The sequence below is a fragment of the Adiantum capillus-veneris genome, chromosome 5 (genome assembly GCF_014529385.1).
Source record: "Adiantum capillus-veneris isolate H3 chromosome 5, ASM1452938v2, whole genome shotgun sequence".
Lineage (NCBI taxonomy): Eukaryota > Viridiplantae > Streptophyta > Polypodiopsida > Polypodiales > Pteridaceae > Adiantum > Adiantum capillus-veneris.
The window spans coordinates 87,949,772-87,971,348 of NC_140935.1; the positions used below are offsets into that span (position 1 = coordinate 87,949,772).

Consider the following 21,577-nt stretch of genomic DNA (forward strand, 5'->3'; position numbering starts at 1 on the left):
TATTGTAATAGCTTTGTGCATATGACATTGTAATCCTTTAGGTACCATGCACTATGCAGACTCCACATGTGCACATTGCGATCTCTGAGTCACTTGAATATTTGTACAAAGATGCACAATTCACTTTCACATCATCATCGTTGGTTCATATTTACACATTGTATAGGGGCTTTGGTTTTTCCCATTAGGGGAATTTTGAGGTCATTTTTGTTCCTTTTAGCGTGTAGAGAGAGAGTGGTCTCAACCAATGGTTGAAGAGCTTCCGTTACGGAACCTCTATTTTTGAAAACTCACAAAAAAAGCAAATATTCTATCTTTACCACAACTTTGAGCTGGTAAATAGCAATGTAAACAAGTAAAAGTGCAAAGGCATTCAATAGCTGTCGCTTTTAGAAAGACGTACTTCTCATATTATATTGTTTTCATTTTGCACGTCGTCATCGTAAAACAACGTTTGGATTCTATCTCATGATCTTTTCCAGATTTGAACCGTTTTTTGCACATTCTGCTTATTCTTCTCTTGAACTCGGGCTAAACTTCTCTGCTCATTTCTTTTTTCACCATGGAATCTTCATCACGATTAAAACGACCAAGAACTTCCATTGAAGCCATTGTCACTTACAGCACGACTGATCAAAATGGAGAATGGATTTCAATAACTATACACAAAGGAACGTGGATACTGATGCAACAGAACAAGAGAATAAAGTCTTCCACCAAAAACTCTTTCTTGACGGGATGGAAGGGTATTGTTAAAGATTTCAGCTTTGGCGACAACAAAAAATCAATCAAAGAGGTGCTGGTGCAGCATGTGTATATGCATAAAGATCTGCATATTGACTCAGAGAGTTCTGCTTTGCCATTACATAGACCAAACTGTAAGTCTCTTAACTTAAATCCTTATTTGTAATGCATGTTGTATAAGGTTATTTGTTGTACAGATTTGTATCCTTCAAACATTATGGAATGGCAGCCAGTAGAATGTGTTATAAATATTCTGGATGTGTGTCATGGATCAATTGGTGAAGAAATATACAAGGGAAGGACTAAGGGTTCACTGGCAGAGAATGGAATATTCTTCTTTGACCATTATTATGTTCCACCTAGAAGGACTAGAGAACTTGGAGCCACATCCAAGCTAGACTTGCTTGATTTCAAAAGTGGAGAATGGTCACTCCCTAGCTCAAATACAAGTGAGGGCTACAGGTGCAAACTGTTTTGTGAGATTCAAAAGTGGTTGAAAGCAAACATAGCAAGCAAACAAAGTAGAATTTCTATATTCATGCCCATTACAGTTTTTGTAGACTTCTTCTCTAATGTTGAAGTAGACATTGATATATGGGTAAACAATGAGCATCTGTCAATTGTAAAGATAAGAGGCATGTGTAGCTTACATCAATTGAGATTGGACCTGCAAAATGATGAAATTGAACTGCCCACAACATTCTGCTTTCAAATAAATGGTTGAAAGGTAACTGTTATCCCAAAAAGTCTCTTCTTCTCTTATTGGTTCTTTATTTAACTTGGACTGTTTTTGTAGGTATCAAAAAGGAATGAAAAGAGGCTACAGTGCAAGGACATCTTGGATGGCATTGTACATTTGGTGCCTTAAACATCCTTCAAGGAAATTTTGTAACACATGACCTGCAAGGATCTTATTTTGTATCACATGACCTGCAAGGATCTTGTTTTGTATCACATGACCTGCAAGGATCTTATTGAAATAAAGATCTAAAAGGATCTAACACCATATTAGTCAACTTGGGAATTTCCGAATTCCCACTTTCAAAAAGAGATTAAGATCTGACTACATGGTCAAATATTATCCAAAATTTTGAGAGCATGGCTCGAAAGATCTTTTCAAGTGCTACCTTGCCGAAGGCTTTGGTCTTAAAAAATAGTTTGAGATTTGTCCATAGGGAAAAATCTTCAAGACATTGATGATTCCCAAATTGGCTCCAATGTCTCAAACTCTCTAATATGGTGTTATCTTTATTTTGTTATTGAAATGCAACTTTTCCAAACATCAATGATTTTACTTCAATGATTTGATTTTGTAACAGAGTCTTAAAACACGGTGATCAAAATGTATTCAATTTCAAATATTTGCAATTACATAGAATAGACAATTGGATACAAGTGGGAAGCTTGATACAAGTGGGCTACAATTAGAGTGGGCTACAAAAAGCTAGAATAGTTTTCTGCCAGGAGTTTTCCTGTCCCTAGGGGACTTCCTTAATGGGGTTGGTGCTTTTGCAGTGGGCTCTTTTGTCCTGGGAGATTTTCTTGTGGGCTCTTTGGCAGGAGGGCTGCTTCCTCTTTCTCTTATCATCCATCTCTTCACTTGCCTTTTCCTGCTCACCACTCTCTTCTTCCTCTTCACTTCCCTTTTCCTCTTCTAGTTTTGCTTTCCCCTTTGCCTTTTCTAGCTTTGCTTTCCCCTTCTCTTCAACATCATCATCTTTAAATACCTCTTGAAGTTGTCCATTTGCTTCAATCATATACTTGATAATCTTTGCTCTTGTCAACCATACATGGTTCTTACTATAGCACTCTCTGTTGATCTATACAAGGCAATAGAAAGCAAGTTTTAGGAACAATAAAATGAGAAAAAATACAGCTGGCAAATATGAAATATGCTATACTTCTATATTCTGATTGTCATTGCAGTATATGAAGTCCAAGAGGAGCTTGGCATTTGTCACTACCCTCCATCCACATGAATGGCTTTCAGGCTGGATTGGAACCTGCAACTCATTACATGTATTTATGGGAAAAAATATTTGAGGATAATCCATTGAAGTGAACAAAGCATAAAGAATTCCAACCTTCACAACTGAAAATTGGATTTCAGTCAGCATCTTTGGCAGGGGTGGACAATTCTCCAGTGTCTCTATAAATCTTGTAGCAGCACTGTCCAAAATTCTCTATAAACCTTGAGGTTCTGCTTGTGGTTTACAAAATGTGTCTACTACTATACTTACAATTTTGCGTGACCATGTACTCCAGCAAGAGAATTGACAAAGTAGCATTTTCTTTTCACAATATCAATTGCAATTAAACTCCAATGTGAGCTATAAAAACAAGCCTCGGTTAGCCTTCTAACATGAATTAGTAAATTCTCTTCACAAGGTGTAGGTAGGAAACTTACCTCTCATGATAAGGAATCAAGAAAATTTCACAGATTTCCAAGTCCACATGAGTCAACCACTTTGTGAGCTCTCTAATATTTTTCTCTGTCCTGAGAAAGTGGGAGATAGAAGGGTCTAAAAATTCCACCTTTTGTTGAAGGTCTGGCTCATATGTATGCATCATTAACTTGGTACAAGATATTGTTATATAAAGAGCTCTTGCCATAAACAAAAATACAGAGGAAAACAAAAACAACCTGAGGCATGTGATAAGGAGTGGAGAATTCATCTCCTTGGTCCAGTCCTTGAGAATTTCCAAGGTCTCAGAGTCAAGTGAATTGTAATCCTCCCTAGGATCCTCCTCACTGAATAGAGCGACAACAAAACCAGTAGGATTGACACTCCTCAAGAGGGGCACTAGCTGAGGTTCCAACAGGTCAAGCTCCTTTCTCTCTGCAATTTCCTTGTCTTCCTTTGCTCTCTTTTTCCTTTCCTTTTCCTCTTCTTCAGTAATATCAACTACTCCTACTTCAGGCTCCTTGGGCTTCCTCCATGGAGGAATGTTGAGAATATTAAAGGCCTTAATATCATGCATAGGGACAGGATCCAACATTCTGGAAAACCTGTATCTCAGCCTCCTGAGAGTGATCATGTCTTTGTCCATCAAAGTAACCCTATGGGCATGAGCTGCACAGATATAGGCATCTTGGAAAAGCTCAATCATAAAGTCCTCAGAAGCCTCCTGGATACATGCCAATGCAGTTCTAGTCCACCTCATGTCAATCTTGTACTCCTCCTCCTTTTCGACATAGTGGCACACATTTCCATACATAGTGGAACACATTGCGGTGACACCCCGTACGCGAAATCACAAAGGTACCAATGTCCTCACACTTTTGATGATCGCGCACGGGGTGACGGAGTGCCAAGCGGTACACAGAGGCACACATTGTATGCATGGTAAACTTCTCCTTGTGGACATAGTGGCACACATTCCGGTACACATCGTAAACACATTGCGGTGACACTCCGTACGCGAAATGACAAAGGGAGCACAGTCCTCACACTAGTGGCACACATTGCGGTACACATCGTAAACGTGATCACACTTGTGGACATAGTGGAACACATTGCTTTGATACTCCGTACGCGAAATGACAAAGGGGGTAAAGTCTTCACACTTACGAATATCGCGCACAGGGTGACGGTCAAAGCGCTCGAAATTTTGGGTTGTGCAAGTGCGAGAACCGGGTAAAACCTCCTTCAAAATGCGCTTAGTTTGGGCTCTGAGGAGGTTTATATAGGGTGCTTTGCGTAAGTCCCTAGGCGCATACTAGTCGTTGGACCACACTTCGAGGCGGAAACCGATTTGCACACCCCCCGAGGCGGCATTTTTGGCCATAAAAAGAACCTACCTAACCCGTTTTTTCGCTTATTGTCATTCACAAGGCTTCGAAATTAAGCCTCCAACCCTCCAAGCGACACACTGCGACACCCCGTGCGCGATTTTGGGAGCCGTCGACCTCTTCCTAGCAATAGGAAATTGCGTACCAAGTGTCACTCCGTGCGCGTAGTTAGTGAGTGCCGAGTTTCTCTTAACCCCTCACAGTTCGCATAGCAAGTGACAAACTTAGCATGTGACAATTTTATGTAATTCTTTTTTGCTTGCGCTTAATTTGCTTGACAATTTTATGCTTTTAATTTGTTTGTAGACTTGATATAAAGAAGGGTGGTTAATGTCTTGATAGACTTCTCTTTTCTCTTTTTCAGCTGAGCATTTGTGGATAGTCATAATGGATACAGAGGATATACAAGAGACCGCTGATGACAGACTGATGTCTTTTCTTTACAAAGTTAATGAACTTACAAGATTTCAAAGTGTTAAACAGATTTTTAATGCTGCCTTTGATCTTCAAGCCCTTGTGGATGGCTTCTCTACACAAATTAGTGACTTGAAAGAGATATATACAGAATTGATCAGAGATCACAGGCTTGACAATCTTGTTCATTTTGTTGATATATGCAAAGCAGGTAGCTTGTCAAGGACAGGTATTGCAAAGAAGTGGTCAAGCCTTCATCAAGACTGGCAAAAGATCATAAAGCCTTGCAAATTTCATGGTAATATGCACTGCCAGTTGGTAGATTATGACCTTGGAATTATCATTTTCTTCAGTGTACTCCCAACACCAGGGGGCAAAGATTTTCCAAAGCAGATTTCCCAGGCTGAGGAGGACCAGGAGAAAGAGGAGATAGAGATGGAGTTCCATGAAGAGGAAGAGAAGCTACAAAGCACTGAGATGCTGGACATTGCAAAATTTAAAGCAGAAAACATCACTAAAGTGGAGAATGTTGACATTGAGGATGAAGATGTTGATCCTTTGCATTGCACAACAACATTTCCCACATACAAAGTTAACAAAAAGGAATATGTTTTGCTGAATGACATTCAGCATCTTTTTGATATAAGGGAAGATTATGCTTTGGCAGTTTTGGCTGAGTGGGGATCTAATGACATAGGATTTATTGATTACTCACCTTGCCCCTTAGCAGTCTTGGACACAGAGGCAGAAAATTTTATTGACAGCTCAAGTGTTGGAAAGCATGTGCAGGACATTGTTTTGAGATATGAGCAACAGGGTGTACCTTCTGAAGAGGAGTTCAATGAGATCCAGAAAAGGCTTAAAATAGAGCATATGGGAGAGGAAAAGACCAGAGATTATGCAGTAAGGCCAACTAGATCCATTGATATATGGGAACCTGCCTTGTTTGAGGAGGATGAGTCTCCTAAGGTATGTTAATGACCATTTTGCCCTGTCTTATTAATGTGCTGAACAATTAACCAAGACATATTTTTGCAGATTGAAATACTGGACACAGACAAATTCCTTGGCAGGGGGAAGGGTTCCAGACCCTTAAATTTAGGAAGGAACCAGAGCTTGGGACACTTTATTGGGAAGCTCAACAAAGAGACTGTCATTATATTCCATAACAAGTTTACAAGAGAACCATTGCTGCCAATGCTTGCAATTAAAGCACTTGCAAAGGTTGTTGGTTCATATCAGCTTCCTCCAGGGTTAGAGAAGTTAATATTGGTGGAAAAGGAGGAAGCCATCAGAATTTTTGGATTCTTCCCTGGCCTTACTGGTTCTAGAGCTGGTTATTTTGCAACAATGGCATCCTATGTGCTTGCCCACTCTAGGGACCTCAAGAGACAAATGATAGGCTACAATAAGCAGAAGTTTTTGAATTTTAGGGGTGAAGTTGATGTACCTTCATCAAAAGACTGACTTTGCTCAAAACTGTACTTTGGCCCACTTTCTACCTTGTCTCTCTCTTGTAGCTAGCCATTGTAAGAATTTTTCATTTGCAGATGAACTATTATATGAATTTTGTCTTTTCTGCTTGTTCCTGTGTAAGGCATTTTCTAAATCTGAGTTTAGTAGTGCTTTCTTTGTCATTTTTGATCTGGTTCTATGCCATATTTGTCTATAGAACCATTGGAAAACCTCAAGCAAGCTGTTTGCATTCACTGCACCTCCTCCATGTCTTGTATGCTTGAAAAACTTGGTTCTTGCTTGATAATGGGATTTCTCCATGCCTTGTGTAGACCATATGGACAGGGAGCCCCATCTCTTTACAAACCATGGAGTGTGATTGTAAATTATATGCTGGCAAAGTAAAAGTGTGTCAATAATTAGTAAGTATGAGATTAATCATATGCTTCCAAACTAAAAGTATGTACATATTAAAAAGGTAAGAAGATAAATAAAAAACTTACCATGTAATGTGTGAATTCCTGATCCCAAGCATCTTTCATTGCACTTCTGAAGTTATTGAGCACTTTCTTGAAATTTGGCAGATCATTTTTGCCCCAGGATGTTTTATTACAGTAGGAAAATACTTTGTCTAGTGATTCCCATACCTCTGCCTTTTTGTTTCTTGATGTACCTTCAAGACCATGATCTTTGATGGCATTGTGGAGAGCTTTCCACTCGTTATACTTCACATTGGATGAACCCTTCTTGGCATTTACCTTTCCTAGTTTGCCATGAAACCCTAGGAAAGCTTTGGCCTTCACACCACCAACAGATACCTTTCTAGGCACATTGTTTCCATTTGAAGACCTCTTCAGGTCTGTTTCAATCTTAACCTTACCACTATGAAGGCCAATTTCTGATAAAACCCTTTCAATACATTTGATTGCAGCATCTCTAGCTGCTTTTGGTTGTAACTTCCAGGCAAACCCCACATATAGATGTACAATTTTCTCCACAATTCTGCAAAGAGCATGCAGAGTGCATATGTGGACATTAGCAAGTGGAATATTTAAAACTGCTTTGAAGTTTGGATCTTGAGTATGCCTATTGGGTGCTTTGTTCCAATTTGCAGGATTACATTCTTTTGCTGATGCCATACAATACAGACAAGGGCTCTTTGCCATAGCCCCTTTGGAGACATTGTACATACATTTAAGGGTTTTAAGGTCTCCTCCCATGTGCCATTCCACCCTGTAACTTCCAAACCCTTCAACTTCAAGCTCTTCCCCTAATTCTTGTGCATTAATGACTTTGGGTATTGTTGTTTGATGGAAAACCCAATCCAGAACATCAAAGTCTTCACTCTCTACTTCAAAAGCACCTAGCCACCAGACATTCTTCTCCGATTGCACACTGAAGTACTTGGTATCCTTCGGTTTCAATGCTCTGTTCATTAAAGTTATGGAAATCCTCTCAATTTTTTTGTTCTTAACAATCTCACATTCATCAAGCTTTATCACAAAACTGACAACACCATTTGCTTCTGTATGCTCCAGCTCATAGAATCTGATCATTTCCTTCTGAAGTGTCTTCAAGTCAAGGAAAATATTATTGAACTCGTCAAATTGAAGATCCCTCTTTTTACCATGATAGGTACCATGAATGTGGTGAGGCTCACCCAACATCTCCATTATCCTCTCATTGATCTTTTTCCTTGCCTTCTGCACAATGGATGGCTTTGGAAGCAAAGAGGACCTGACCTTACATTGCTTTAACCTTGACTTCATATTTCTGAACAGCTTGCTATAACCATCTCCGCTAATGCCTACCTTATCCATAGTATATTGCACATCCTCCTTGTCCAAGCAAGAGCTCTGCAAAAATCCCTCAATGCACTGCTCCTTTGCCTTTTTAAACTTCTTCTCTGTGAAAATCTTTTTGGCAACCTTGAGAGGTAAAACATCACAATAATGTTTAGCTGCCATTTCCATGTTTGATGCAGAGTTTGGTTGTAGCAAAGTCCTAAATCAAAAGGTACAAAATTAACTGATTATTGTCCAAATGACACCAACAAAATAAACAAACTAAATTAAAGTTAACTGAATATTAATCATTCAATAAAGAACAATAGCATAATAACAATAACATAAGCATAATAATGTGGAGCAGAATCATAATACAACTTAACAAAAAGATTAACAACCTAACATAAGCAGAATCATATAAAATAACAATACCTTGCTGCTCTGATTCTCCTGCTGCAACCTCCACCACGTCTCAAGGCTTCAATGTTCTTTAACTTCTTTTCTCTTTGTCTGTTTCTTAACATTGTATTCTTGCTTCTAGCTTGTTTGAGCTGAGTTTGTAGCTTTTTGTTGCTCTCTTTACATTCCTCAAGTTGTTGTTTAAGAGTATTTATCATTTGTTTGGTCAAATGATCTTCTAACTTAAGAATATCTCTCTCTGCCGCAAGACTCTGTGTATAACCCAGCAACCCTCTTTGACCATCACCCACAAATTTTATCAAAGATGAACAATTTGAGAATGGGGGAGTGCTCTTTGTCATTGGGTCCACTAGATACAATCTTCCATCAGTCCAGAGATCAATGTGATTTTTTTTTATCTTGCCGCATTGCTTCAAATATGGACGAGGACACCTCTGCACATTTGTTTCTCTTGCGCACTGGACAAAATTCTTCATTTAGCTCAATGTGTAGATGGTATAAGCTTCTTCTCTTCCTCATGGAAGTCTGTTAACAGTATTTGTCAGAGATAGTACTATAGGAAAAAGTTGTGCAGATACGAGGAAGAAGACGACACAGAAAAGGTTTGTTTCAGCTTTTGGAAATTTTGAATTTTGGGCCAGAAGTGACGTTTTCGTTAGTTTTGGAGGGAGTATTTTTTAGAATACGAAAGATCCTAGAAAGATTTGACAATGACATGTTTCGGTGGAGGTAAAAAGGACGCAAACTCACATTTTTACAAACATTTCACTATTTTTTAAATAAAGTATATATTCTCTCTCTACATATTCTTACAGGGCACAAAAGTGACCTCAAAATTCCCCTAATGCTTGAACTCCTCAAAGGTTTTTTCATCCAAAGCTAGAGACCTTTGTTTGAGTGGGGGTGTTGGAGCTATATATGGCTCACTCTGCTCAACTTGGTCTCACCTATATATTTGTATCTTGTCCTCAATATGCATCAGTCTTTGGGAGCGTATATGGTGTGTCTCTTGTATCGTCTCTCTCTATTTCTCTCTACATCTCAACATGAGCAACTTCCTATCCTGAATGTTTTCTCTTGCAATGCACTGATTGTGGGATGTGCTCAAGAAGAGCAGTCTCTAGGCTACTCTTTTCAACAGAAGCAAAGCATCGAAATGCATTGGTTGCAGGTCCAGAAAGCTCTAGAATGTTTTCCACTTTCTATGCACAGTGTGGACTGTTGGAATCCACTGATTGTAGTATTTTCCACAGGAGAAAACTCTAGTCTGTTTACACCAATTGCAATCGCATACGCGTGCATCTTGAAGGCATATAGCTCTACGCAAGATGCTCTTATGGACACAAAAATTGAGACTGATATTGTTAGTCACGGGATGTTGATCACCTATGCGTGCATCTTGAAGGAATGTAGCTCTACCCAAGATGCTCTTATGGACACAAAAATTGAGACTGATATTGTTAGTCACGTGGTGCTTGGCAATGCCTTGGGCGATATGTATGTCAGATGTGGTGCGCTTGAGAAAGAACAAAAAGTCCTTGAGGAGCTTCTTGCCAGGAATGTCGCCTCTTTGAATGCACTAATTGTAGTATTTTACATAGGAGAAAACTCTAGTCTATTTACACCAATTGCAATCGCGTAAGCGTGCATCTTGAAGGCATGTAGCTCTACGCAAGATGCTCTTACGGACACAAAAATTGAGACTGATATTGTTAGTCACGGGCTGTTGATCACCTATGCGTATATCTTGAAGGCATGTAGCTCTATGCAAGATGCTCTTATGGACACAAAAATTGAGACTGCTATTGTTAGTCACGCGGTGCTTGGCAATGCCTTGGGCGATATGTATGCCAAAGGTGGTGCGCTTGACAAAGCACAAAAAGTCCTTGAGGAGATTCTTGCCAGGAATGTCGCCTCTTTGAATGTGCTGATCATTGAATGTCGCCTCTTTTCAGTGGATGCAAATCATTGGAATGCACTTGTCCCATAATACACACAACATGAAACAGATGCAAACAAAAGGTGTTTCTACAAATGCATTCACCTATGCTTGCACCTTGAAGGCTATTGACCTTATGCAAGTTGTTGACATGGGTGAGATAATTCTTGAGAAGATACCTGGTCTGACGTTGTTGGTAAGGGATGTCATTCTTGGTAGTGCTTGGTTGATATGTATGCCAAATGTGGTACTGTCACGAAATGTCACCTCTTGGAAATCACTGATTGCGGGATGTGTGCAATAGGAGCAGGGCCAAAAAGATCTAGGCTGTTTTCAATGGATGCGAAGCATTGGAATGTTGTGGTCGTAGGATACACACAACATGAGCAGTGCAAGAAACCTCTAGGCTATTTCTAGCTTCCCTATTTGGAGTGTGGACTCTTGGAATGTACCGATTGTGGGATTTGCCCCATAGGAGAAAGCTCTACTTACGGTTTTCACCACATGCAATCACCTACATATTCATCTTGAAGGCATGTGGCTCTACGCAAGATGTTGATATGGGCAGAAATTCACAATTATATTGTTAGAACTTTAGAGTCTGTTGAAAAAAGATTTCGTCTTTCGCATTGTCTTGGTCGATATGAATGCTAAATGTTGCCTCTTGAAATGCATTGATTGCGGGACATGCGCAAAAAGAGCAGGGCCAGAAAGCTCGAGATTGTTTTTAGCGAATGCAAAGCAAGTGTATCTCCATAAATTCAATCACCTATACTTTCGTCTTGAAGGCCATACTTACATTTTGGGCATGTGGCTCTCGCAAGTGCTGTAGGAGCTTCTTGTATGGAGTATGGACTCTTGGAATGCACTGATTGCAAGATTTTCCCCATAGTGTAATGGCCAGAAAGCTCTTGTCTCAACAGATGTCGTCTCTTGGAATGCACTGATTGCGGAAGGTGCGCAACAAGAGCAACGCTGGAGGGTGTTGAAAAAAATTGTCGTGCTTAGCATTGTCTTGGTCGATATGTATGTGAAGCGAGGGCTCAAGGGCCTCTCTGCAAATGGAATCACCTAAGCATGCATCTTGAAATATGTGGCTCTATGCAAGATGTTGATATGGGCACAAGAATTCACAACTATATTGGTAGTCAAAGTCTCTTGAAAAGAGATGTCGTGCTTGGAAATATCTTGGTCGATATGTACGCGAAGCAAGGCCCTCTCTCCAGATGCAATCACCTATGCATGCATCTTGAAGGCATGTAGCTCTACACAAGATGTTGATATTGGCACAAAAATTCACAATTGTATTGTTAGTCAGAGGCTCTTTAAAAGAGATGCTGTGCTTGTCACTGCCTTGGTTGATATGTATGCAAAGCAAGGGCCTCTCTCCAGCTGCAATCACCTACACATGCATCTTGAAGCCATGTGGCTCTACGCAAGATGCTGATACGGGCACAAAATTCACAATTATATTGTTAGTCAGAGGCTATTGAAAAAAGATGTCATGCTTGGCACTGTCTTCGTCAACACGTATGCCAAACGTGGTGCGATTGAGAAAGCACAAAAAGTGCTTGATGAGCTTGTTGTCTTCCAACACTGATTGTGGGATGTGCGCAAGAAGAGCAGCTCCAAAGGCTATTGAGAAAAGATGTCATGCTTGGGACTGTGTTGGTCAAGATGTATGCCAAATGTGGTGCACTTGAGAAAGCACAAAAAGTGCTTGAGGATCTTCTTATCGAGAATGTTGTCTCTTGAAATGCACTCATTGCAGGATGTGTGCAAGAGCAGTAGCTCCAAAAACTTCTAGGCTATTTTCAAGGGATGCAAAGTATGGGAATGCACTGGTTGCAGGATATGCACAATAGGCACAGGGCCAGAAAGGTCGAGAATGTTTTTCGGTTCCTACATAAAGAGTGGACTCTTGGATTCCACTGATTGCAAGATTTGCCATAGGAGAAAATTCTAGTCTGTTTCCACCAGATGCAATCACGTACCCATGCATTTTGAAGGCATGTGGCTCTACGCAAGATGCTTATATGGGCACAAAAATTCAGGCTGATATTGTTAGTCAGGGACCGTTGATAAAAAAATATGTTGTGCTTTGCAATGGCTTAGTCGATATGTATGCTAGATGTAGTGTGCTTGAGAAAGTACAAAAAGTGCTTGATTCTTGCCCAAAATGCCATCTCTTTGAATGCACTGATTGCGGGATGTGCGCAGCAAGAGCAGGGCCAAAAATCTCTAGGCTGTTTTTAGCGGATGCAAAGCATTGGAATGCATCGATTGCACGATGCGCACAACAACAACATTGCCAAAAAGATGTAGACTGTTTTCACCTATACTTGCACCTTGAAGACTTTCACATGGGTATCAGAATTTACAATGAGATTTCTAGTCAGGGCTTGTTGGGGGTACAATGTCATGCTTGGTAGTATTTGATCAATTTGTATACCAAATGTGGTGTCCTCACAATAGCACAAAACCTTGTTGAAGCGCATTCTCCCTGGGATGTCGTCTTTTGCAACAGGTCAAGTGCAGGAGATGTCCAACGTCATAGATGCAAGGAAGTGCATTGGTGATAGACATTCAATCACGTGGCGAGTAAGCATTATCATTTTTTTATTTTTGACACTGAGGACGCAGATAATGAACACACTAAAAATTGCACGTTGCCGTGGGAATGGCACGTTCCCTCGTGTTATAAAAATTGGGGAGGACAACGCAAACTCCCCCATGCAAGGAGACTTGCATGCTTTCATTCTTTTTGAAACATAAAAATGGAACAACAAATAATTAATAACATTGACATCGTGTATGGTCATGAACAATGAGCTTGAAAAAACTAACACTCCTTGTCGTTTTTGGCAAGGTACCCTTGAGAAGCACTATGATCAGTATCGAATTTGTGCGGAGGTACGCCTGTGGACCACGACGATCAATATCCCAAACACTCTTAGGTAGAAAAAACTAAAATGCTTTCATGAAAAATCTCTCTCTCTCTCTTTCTCTCTCTCTCTCTCTCTCAGTTTCCAATATTTTGTTCGATCTCAATTCAATGCGAACGTAACTAACGAAGCACTCTAGTTCCCTTGCTCTTTTCTCAGGCGGTAGAAAGGGATATTTTTTGCGCGACCGCTCCATCAAGCTCTAGAACACTCTGGATGAGTGTAAGTGTACTATTCAGGATGGCGATGCTCATGCTGGATGGGTATCCAGCATGCATTTCTGTCCCGTTACCGCTAACCTTATCATTATCTCGGGTTCCTAGGACCGATCGGTGAAGGTCTGGAACCTCACCAAATGCAAGCTTTGCGCCAACTTGTCCGGCCGCACTTGTATGTCAATACGGTGTCAACAGCGTTACCGTATCCCCTGGCTTTAGCTGTGAAAACGGAGGAAAAGATGGTGTTGGTATGCTTTGGGATTTTGGCCGAGGGTAAATGCCTCTACTCCTTAGATTCTGGTGATATTATGCACTCTCTGTGCTTCAAAGTTCAGTCCCAGCAGGTATTGGCTATGTGCCGCAACTCAATCCTGCATCAAGATCTGGGATCTTGAGAGCAAGAGCATCGTAGTCCTGATATCTCAAACCTGATATCCTTACTGTGTGAGTCTCAATTGGAGCATTGACGGGAGTACTATGTATTCTAGCTGCACTGATGGTGCCATTAGGGTCTGGTCTGTCGGTAGAATTCGAGTCGTCTTAGTTATTTTTTGCCAGTAAATGTAGGCATATTTTGGAGGAGTTTAATTCTGCGTCGGATGGGCTGGTTTTTACCAGAACAATGGACAATAACTTTCTTTTGAAGCTAGCAAAAAACAAAAAAGGAGAGAGAGAGAGAGCCTTGGGTAGAGGCGCAGAGTCTGCACTCACTTGATGGTGATGAGGTGTTTGAGAGTGGCGCATGAACAAGGGCATAGCAGGTTTTCCTTTCAAGCTTTTTTCTTTTTTTCCATAAAGGGGGGTGCTTGTGAATTAAATTACAAGGGCAAAATTACATGATAGGCAAAATTACAAGGTAGGCTCGGATACAAAACAGCATGTCCATATACATCAACCGTGATCGCCATGCTAACTTCAAATACAACTCAAATATAAACAAGCAACAAGAGGTGCTGCTTGATTGGTCTTATACTCACCTCCAAAGGATGATTGACAAATGCACGAATGAAGGAGAAAAGCTTTACAGGTAGCACCACAATGGGATCAAGCTGCTCAACATATCCAAAAAGTTTTGAATGATCTCCCTAGATAGTGAACAATATGATGTATATGAAGTGGTCTTTATTTCCTTTCGAGCTTGGGTGGAATCTAGACGGCTAGTTAATTGATGGAATGAGAGTCACAATGGACAAATCTACTGTCACAATTAGCGCTTCAAAAAAATTGCTCTTACAACAAATTTTCGCCATGGCATGGTTGTTGGTCTAGCATTGATTAAAGATTAAACACCATGTCACTATTTTGGGCTATGTTTGTTTTTGGGACTCCCTAGGAGGAATTTAGAAGAGGTAAGGAGGGATTAAAGAAGGAGGGCTAAAAGATTTTTTAATGTTTGAGTTTGTCTCCCTCTACACGCACGTAGGAAGGGTGGGAGGGGATATAGTGCTCTCCCCTCCCCCCCCCCCCCCCGCCCACCCCCCCCAAAAAAAAAAGTCCGTTACCAAGAAGCTCTATGTTGTTTTCTTTGGATCACTATAACATATGCGCGGTATTATCGCTCACATTACCGCAAACAAACAAACAAACTTGAAATTTAAAAATTCCCGTACACAGCAAATACTGCGGCAAAGCTGGCGGTAATGGTCTAGCGGTAACTGATGCGGTAATGGATGCGGCAATATTTCCGCAAATATTACCGCGTGCTTTGCTGCATCAGTACCCGCACATATTACCGCATCAGGCTTATCGCGAGCATTACCGCGAAGGGATTTATTATAAAAAAACAGATGACCGTTTGGATTGTCCTTTGCAGGACCATCCAAAAGATCATCTATTTTTTTATTTATTTTAGTTATTTTACAAAATTATTATTAATTACAACAAAATATCATAATTGGACAATACATTGAGCCAAAAAAAGATCGATAATTTCATTTACAGTGGAATTACAATTGGGGGAGGTATTGAGCCAAAAAATGATAGGTATTGCATTTACATAAAGGGCAAAAAAATCCCGCATGTACAAAATAGAGAATGGTCATGTGGGATAGGGCAAACGGGGCCCGCGTATACAAAATAGAGGATGCTCATGGGGGAGTTGGCTGCATTTCACGTGGAACTCCTTGACTCTGCAAAACCATAAAAAAGAAACAATTAACACTTTTTTATTTAATATTTGATATAAAATCAACAATTTGATTATTTAGATAAGATTAAACTTACATGTTGCAGACTTCTGCACGCATTTTCGAACTCCTCTCGATAGATCATTTGATTTTCAAACAACCAACACCAAGTTTGATACTCGGTATGGTTCTCTCTATATCTCTACACTTCTCTGGTTGGGCGACTCATGGTAATGTTATACTGACAAAAAATAGCAACCAATTAATTAAATGAAAAACATTAGATTTTTTACAATAAAACTAATATTTTTACTTACATATTTGTCTTTCCAAGCCGTTTTTCCTCCCGAATCATAATGCGTAGGAGTATGATGGGATCTGGCCTCAACTTGACGCGTATACATCCTCGCACCGGTTGCCCTTTCGTCCTCTTTCTCACCCATAGCGGTCTCCCACTCCACATCATGGACATTTCCTGGCCGATAGCTATGCTCTGGAGACTCCATTGTCTTCTTTGCCGCTCTCCTCACACTAGATTTTTTGTTCTTCATAAATGTTTTGACATGCTCTTGCAACCATTGCCTTGAGAATTGTTGCCCCTCAGGGTTGGGGAAACATATGTGCATGGTTGTCTCTATATATGTGAGGTTGTAGGGATCTTGCTGATCAAATTTGAGAAAACAATTGATATATAAGGAGTGGATTAATTGGTTGACGTGTGTGCGGAATCTCCTGCCCTATGCTGTCCCGAGATCCACCATACCTCTTCTATAAACCTGGTAGTATAACCCGCGAGCATCTGGTGAAGGCATGTCATGGTCCTCATTTTCTGCTGGAGCAAGGAGCAGTGACTGTGGAGGAGAATCTGTAGTACTTCCCCCCCGCCCCCCAAAACAACAACTAGCTCCGCTCCCTCGTCGAGATCAATCGGCGCTAGCTGCCCTGACGCTGACTGCCAGAAGAGCGCCGACCTAAATCTGGGACAGAAGGTGGGATAGGTGATGGATAGGTGGACGCCCGTGGCGTCGGACCCTATGGCGTCGGACCCTGTGAAGGAAAAGTTGAACCTGGAGCTGTAGCTGGAAAACTCTGCAGGTATGGAGTGCCACCAGTTGGAGTAGAGACCTCTGATAATCCAAAAGCTGCTATCTGCGCTAGTGAATAGCGTTGTGTAAGGGTCTGCTGTGAACCTAACCACTCAGCCTGAAGACGCAATGCCCTCTCCACATCTGGATCGGTCACAGGTACGGCAGTGGACCCACCTAGAGCGTCCCGAAACCAGCCGAACCTTGATGATGATTGCTGAGGCGACGGCTGTGAATGATAGGCAGAGAGAGTGTCGGGATATGACATCCCGTCTTCCATGAAATCCTCAATGCTGCGAAAATGTGGTGTGGAAGAAGAAGACATGGTCTGCATTTATTACGACAAAGATTAAACTAGGGTATAAAATTTGAATATATGATTAAAAATTTACACATTGATTTTTTTCAAACATTGGATTCTCTATAGTATCCAATGTTGAAAGAATCCAATGTGGAAAGAATCCAATGTGTGTCTACAACCTATAAAAGATTCTTGCAAAGGCTCGAGTGCTAATAAGATATTAGTGTGTGTATTGACTAATAAGAGATTATTGTGTCTATGATTAGTGTGATCGATTGCGTGATCACTTGGACGGTCATTGGGGCCTAATACGTCACCTATGACTTAATCATGGAGGTATGTTTCTGTTTTTGTGTTGATTGTTGTTTAATTTAACATAATTAGTGTGTGTTTTAGTGTTGGCTTGTTTAATTGGCTTGTGCACACACTAATTAGTGTGTGTTAACACACACTAATTAGTGTGTGCATTGGCTTGTGTAATTGGATTGTGCACACACTAATTAGTGTGTGTTAACACACACTAATTAGTGTGTGCATTGGCTTTTGTAATTGGCTTGTGCACACACTAATTAGTGTGTGCATTGGCTTGTGCACATACTAATTAGTGTGTTTTAACATACACTAATTAGTGTGTGCATTAGATTGTGCACACACTAATTAGTGTGTGCATTAGTTTGTGCACACACTAATTAGTGTATGCATTGGCGTGAATAATTGGCTTGCTTAATTGTCTTGTGCACACACTAATTAGTGTGTGCATTGGCTTGTGTAATTGGCTTGTGCACACACTAATTAGTGTGTGTTAACATACACTAATTAGTGTGTGCATTGGCTTGTGTAATTGGACTAATCACACACTAATTAGTGTGTGCATTGGCCAATTCCATTGGTCAATGTACACACTAATCACACACTAAATAGTGTGTGTATTGACCAATCACATTGGCCAATGCACACACTAATCACATACACTAAATAATGTGTGTATTGGCCAATCCAATTGACCAATGCACACACTCATCCAAAACTAATTAATGTGTGCATTGACCAATCACATTGGCCAATGCACACACTAATAGCACACTAATTAGTGTGTACATTGACCAATCACATTGGTCAATGCACACACTAATCACACACAAATTAGTGTGTGTTAATGAGCACTAATTAGTGTGTGCATTGATCAATCACATTGGTCAAATCACACACTAATTAGTGTGTGAATTTTCCAACCCCATTGGCCAATGCACACACTAATTAGTGTGTGCATTGACCAATCACATTGGCCAATGCACACACTAATAGCACACTAATTAGTGTGTGCATTGACCAATCACATTGGTCAATGCACACACTAATCACACACTAATTAGTGTGTATTGACACACACTAATTAGTGTGTGCATGGCCAATCCCAAATTTAACATATTAGGTTATGCAAGTAATAAAATCTAACAAGTTTAGATTTTGCAAGTAACTAATAATTAACAAATTTAAGTTTTGGTGTGTCTTTACTGACACTAATTAGTGTGTGCATTAGAATAATGCACACACTAATTAGTGTGTGTAAAGAACACATGCACAAATTAGTGTGTGTAATTAGTGTGTAAAGAACGTACACATGCACTAATTAGTGTGTGTGTATGCATGTGTGTGCATGCGTGTGTATGAGTGTATGCATGTGTGTATGCGTGTGTGTGTGTGTATGCATGTGTGTGTATGCGTGTGAAAAAATCAGAAAACATAACAACAAAACTTACATGGAATTGAAGCGCTTGTTGGGAGAGGGTAGGAGAGTGGAAGAGAGAGATGGTGGAGAGTAGAAGAGTAGAGATGGAGGTAGAGCTCAAGGTTGTGAGGTTCGCGCTCTCGGCTTCTGTGGAGAAGATGATGAAATTCAAATTTTAGGGCTTTGAACTTCGCGGGGCACGCGGGTGCCCCTATTTATAAAAAAATTTGAAATTTGATTTTCCGCTCCTATTACCGCGAGCATTACCGCGTCTCTTACCGCAAACATTACCGCGTATATTACCGCGGCACAAATTCGGGCCAAATAAACAGATGGCCGCGTTCTGACATTATAACTATTGATCCTCACAATCTATTGGTACTATTTTTTTCATAAAATATATATAAAATGAAAGTATTTTTAGTACTTTGAAATTGACATTTTTACCTAAATGGTTAATTTTTACTTTTTACTGATATTTTATTAACATTCTTTGGTAATTTGATTTTAATTAGTGTATGTAATTTATTAATGTAGGTTGCTTGGGATGATTTTGGCCCATCCACTGAACCGGATAGATCACGGTATGTGGTTGGCCGAGCGATTACCATGCCCATGCGTGCGGTGCAAATGCGCCATTGCTCGACTTTGACGGATATGCTTGAGCCATGTAGAAGATTATGGAGTATGGGACGATCCTCGCAAGCGTGCACGGATGGAAACAAACGATCCGCGAATTGTTGCGGCTATTGACGTCACCCCACATTGGCGTGTGGTTGGTGGAGGAGGGGAAAGGAGGGTGGAAGAGCGCATGCGCCAGGAATCCATTAGAGAGGGAGGAAGCACATCAAATCAGCCAAGTACTGCTGCTCCCTCTTATCCAAGTGACCACATCCCATCTCCTTACGTGGATGCAGAAGACGACCATTTGCATAGAATGGTTGAGGATCTCTTTGCACGAGAGGAGGAGCATGAACCAGAGTGTGCATGCGAAGAAGCTTCCGAGCAAATGAGGAGTGAGCTACTCGATTCGGCACACACTGCACTATATGATAGATGCTCTTACTCCATTTTAAGGGCTTCTCTCGAAGTCCTTAACCTTCAGGCGATGTTTGGATGGAGCAATGCTAGTATCGACACACTTTTGAGGTATGTTTACAGATTGTGAAGGATGCTTGTGGAGTGCATAAATTAGCTTCTAATGTACTTTCTTCTTGTGATAGGTTGCTAGGAAAGATGCTGCCAGCTGGCAATCACATGCCAGAGAACAGACGAAAATCCCGCGAAGTGGTGACTGCATTAGGGATGGATTATGATCGCATTCATGCTTGCGTGAACGATTGTGTGCTCTTTCGTAGTGAGCATGCTGATTGTGACACATGTCCATCGTGCGGGGAGCCTAGGTTCAAAGAAGGAATGCAGAGCAACAGAATTCCACGTAAAGTTTTGAGGCATTTTCCACTCATCCCTCGCATCCAACACATGTTTAGATCGAAGGGTACGAGCGAGCTTTTGAGTTGGCATGCAAAAAACCGCTCCACAGATGGTATTTTGAGAGTGCCAGCTGACTCACCAGCGCGGAATCACATAGAGGACACATGGCCAGAGTTCAGGGATGAGCCTCGTCACTTGAGGATTGGATTAGCTAGTGATGGAGTGAATCCATTTGGGCACCACTCTACTTCATGGAGCACTTGGCCGGTGGTTGTTGTAAACTATAATATTCCGCCTTGGGAGGAAACAAAAAAGGGGAACATTTTACTATCACTTCTCATTCGAGGAAATCACAAGGTAAAAAACATGGATGTATATCTGCAGCCTCTTATTGATGACCTTCAAGAACTATGGAGAGGCATAGATGTCATTGTCATTTCACGGCCACCACGAGACCGCAATGCCGTCATCAAGTGCATCCTCATGTGGACCATGCATGATTACCCAGGATTTGGAGAGGTATCTGGTAAGTATGCACATGTTAATTGTACTCTTTGCTTTAGGTTTATCTTCTCATGTGTAACGTTTGTTTACCTCTTGGTAGGATTGGCAACATCTAGACATAGTTTGTGTCCCACTTGTGGCCCTTCCCTTGTGACAGAGAGACCTTCTCTTCTTGGGAAGGTGATCTATCCCAACAACCATCGCTTCCTACCTCCTTCACATCGTAGATATGCTCCCCCTATAAATGGAGTGCAGCCGTTCCATTGGAACATGGCTCATTGGGCGAAGCATTGGGAGGAGCATCATGGTACCTCTCCCAATGGGTTTCCAAAGGGTATGTCGAGGTACTCAATCTTCTTGTCACTCCCCTATTGGGCTTCATTGAAAATTCAGCACTTATTGGACCCTATGTATGTATTCAAAAATGTTGGGCAAGCTATATGGGATCACATAATTGGCAAGAAGGATTCATTGGGTGCTAGGGAAGATTTAAGAGCCATTAGACATCTCCCCCCTTCAGCCACGCCCCGCATGGGGGAGTGGGAAAAGATGATTCTCCCAAAAGCACCGTGGATAATGTCAAAGGCAGACCAAGAGCGGACAAAGCAAGTTATTGCATCCATCAGAACTCCAACGGGATATATGCGGTCACTCAAAGGTGCTTTCACAAAAACCAAAAAGGG

At 40.9% G+C, this 21,577-nt stretch overlaps 1 pseudogene; it reads left to right on the top strand.

Annotated features, from left to right (window-relative positions):
- Positions 1 to 10,378: 10,378 nt before the first annotated feature.
- Positions 10,379 to 14,276, top strand: LOC147457688 (small ribosomal subunit protein RACK1 pseudogene; annotated as a pseudogene).
- Positions 14,277 to 21,577: the final 7,301 nt, after the last annotated feature.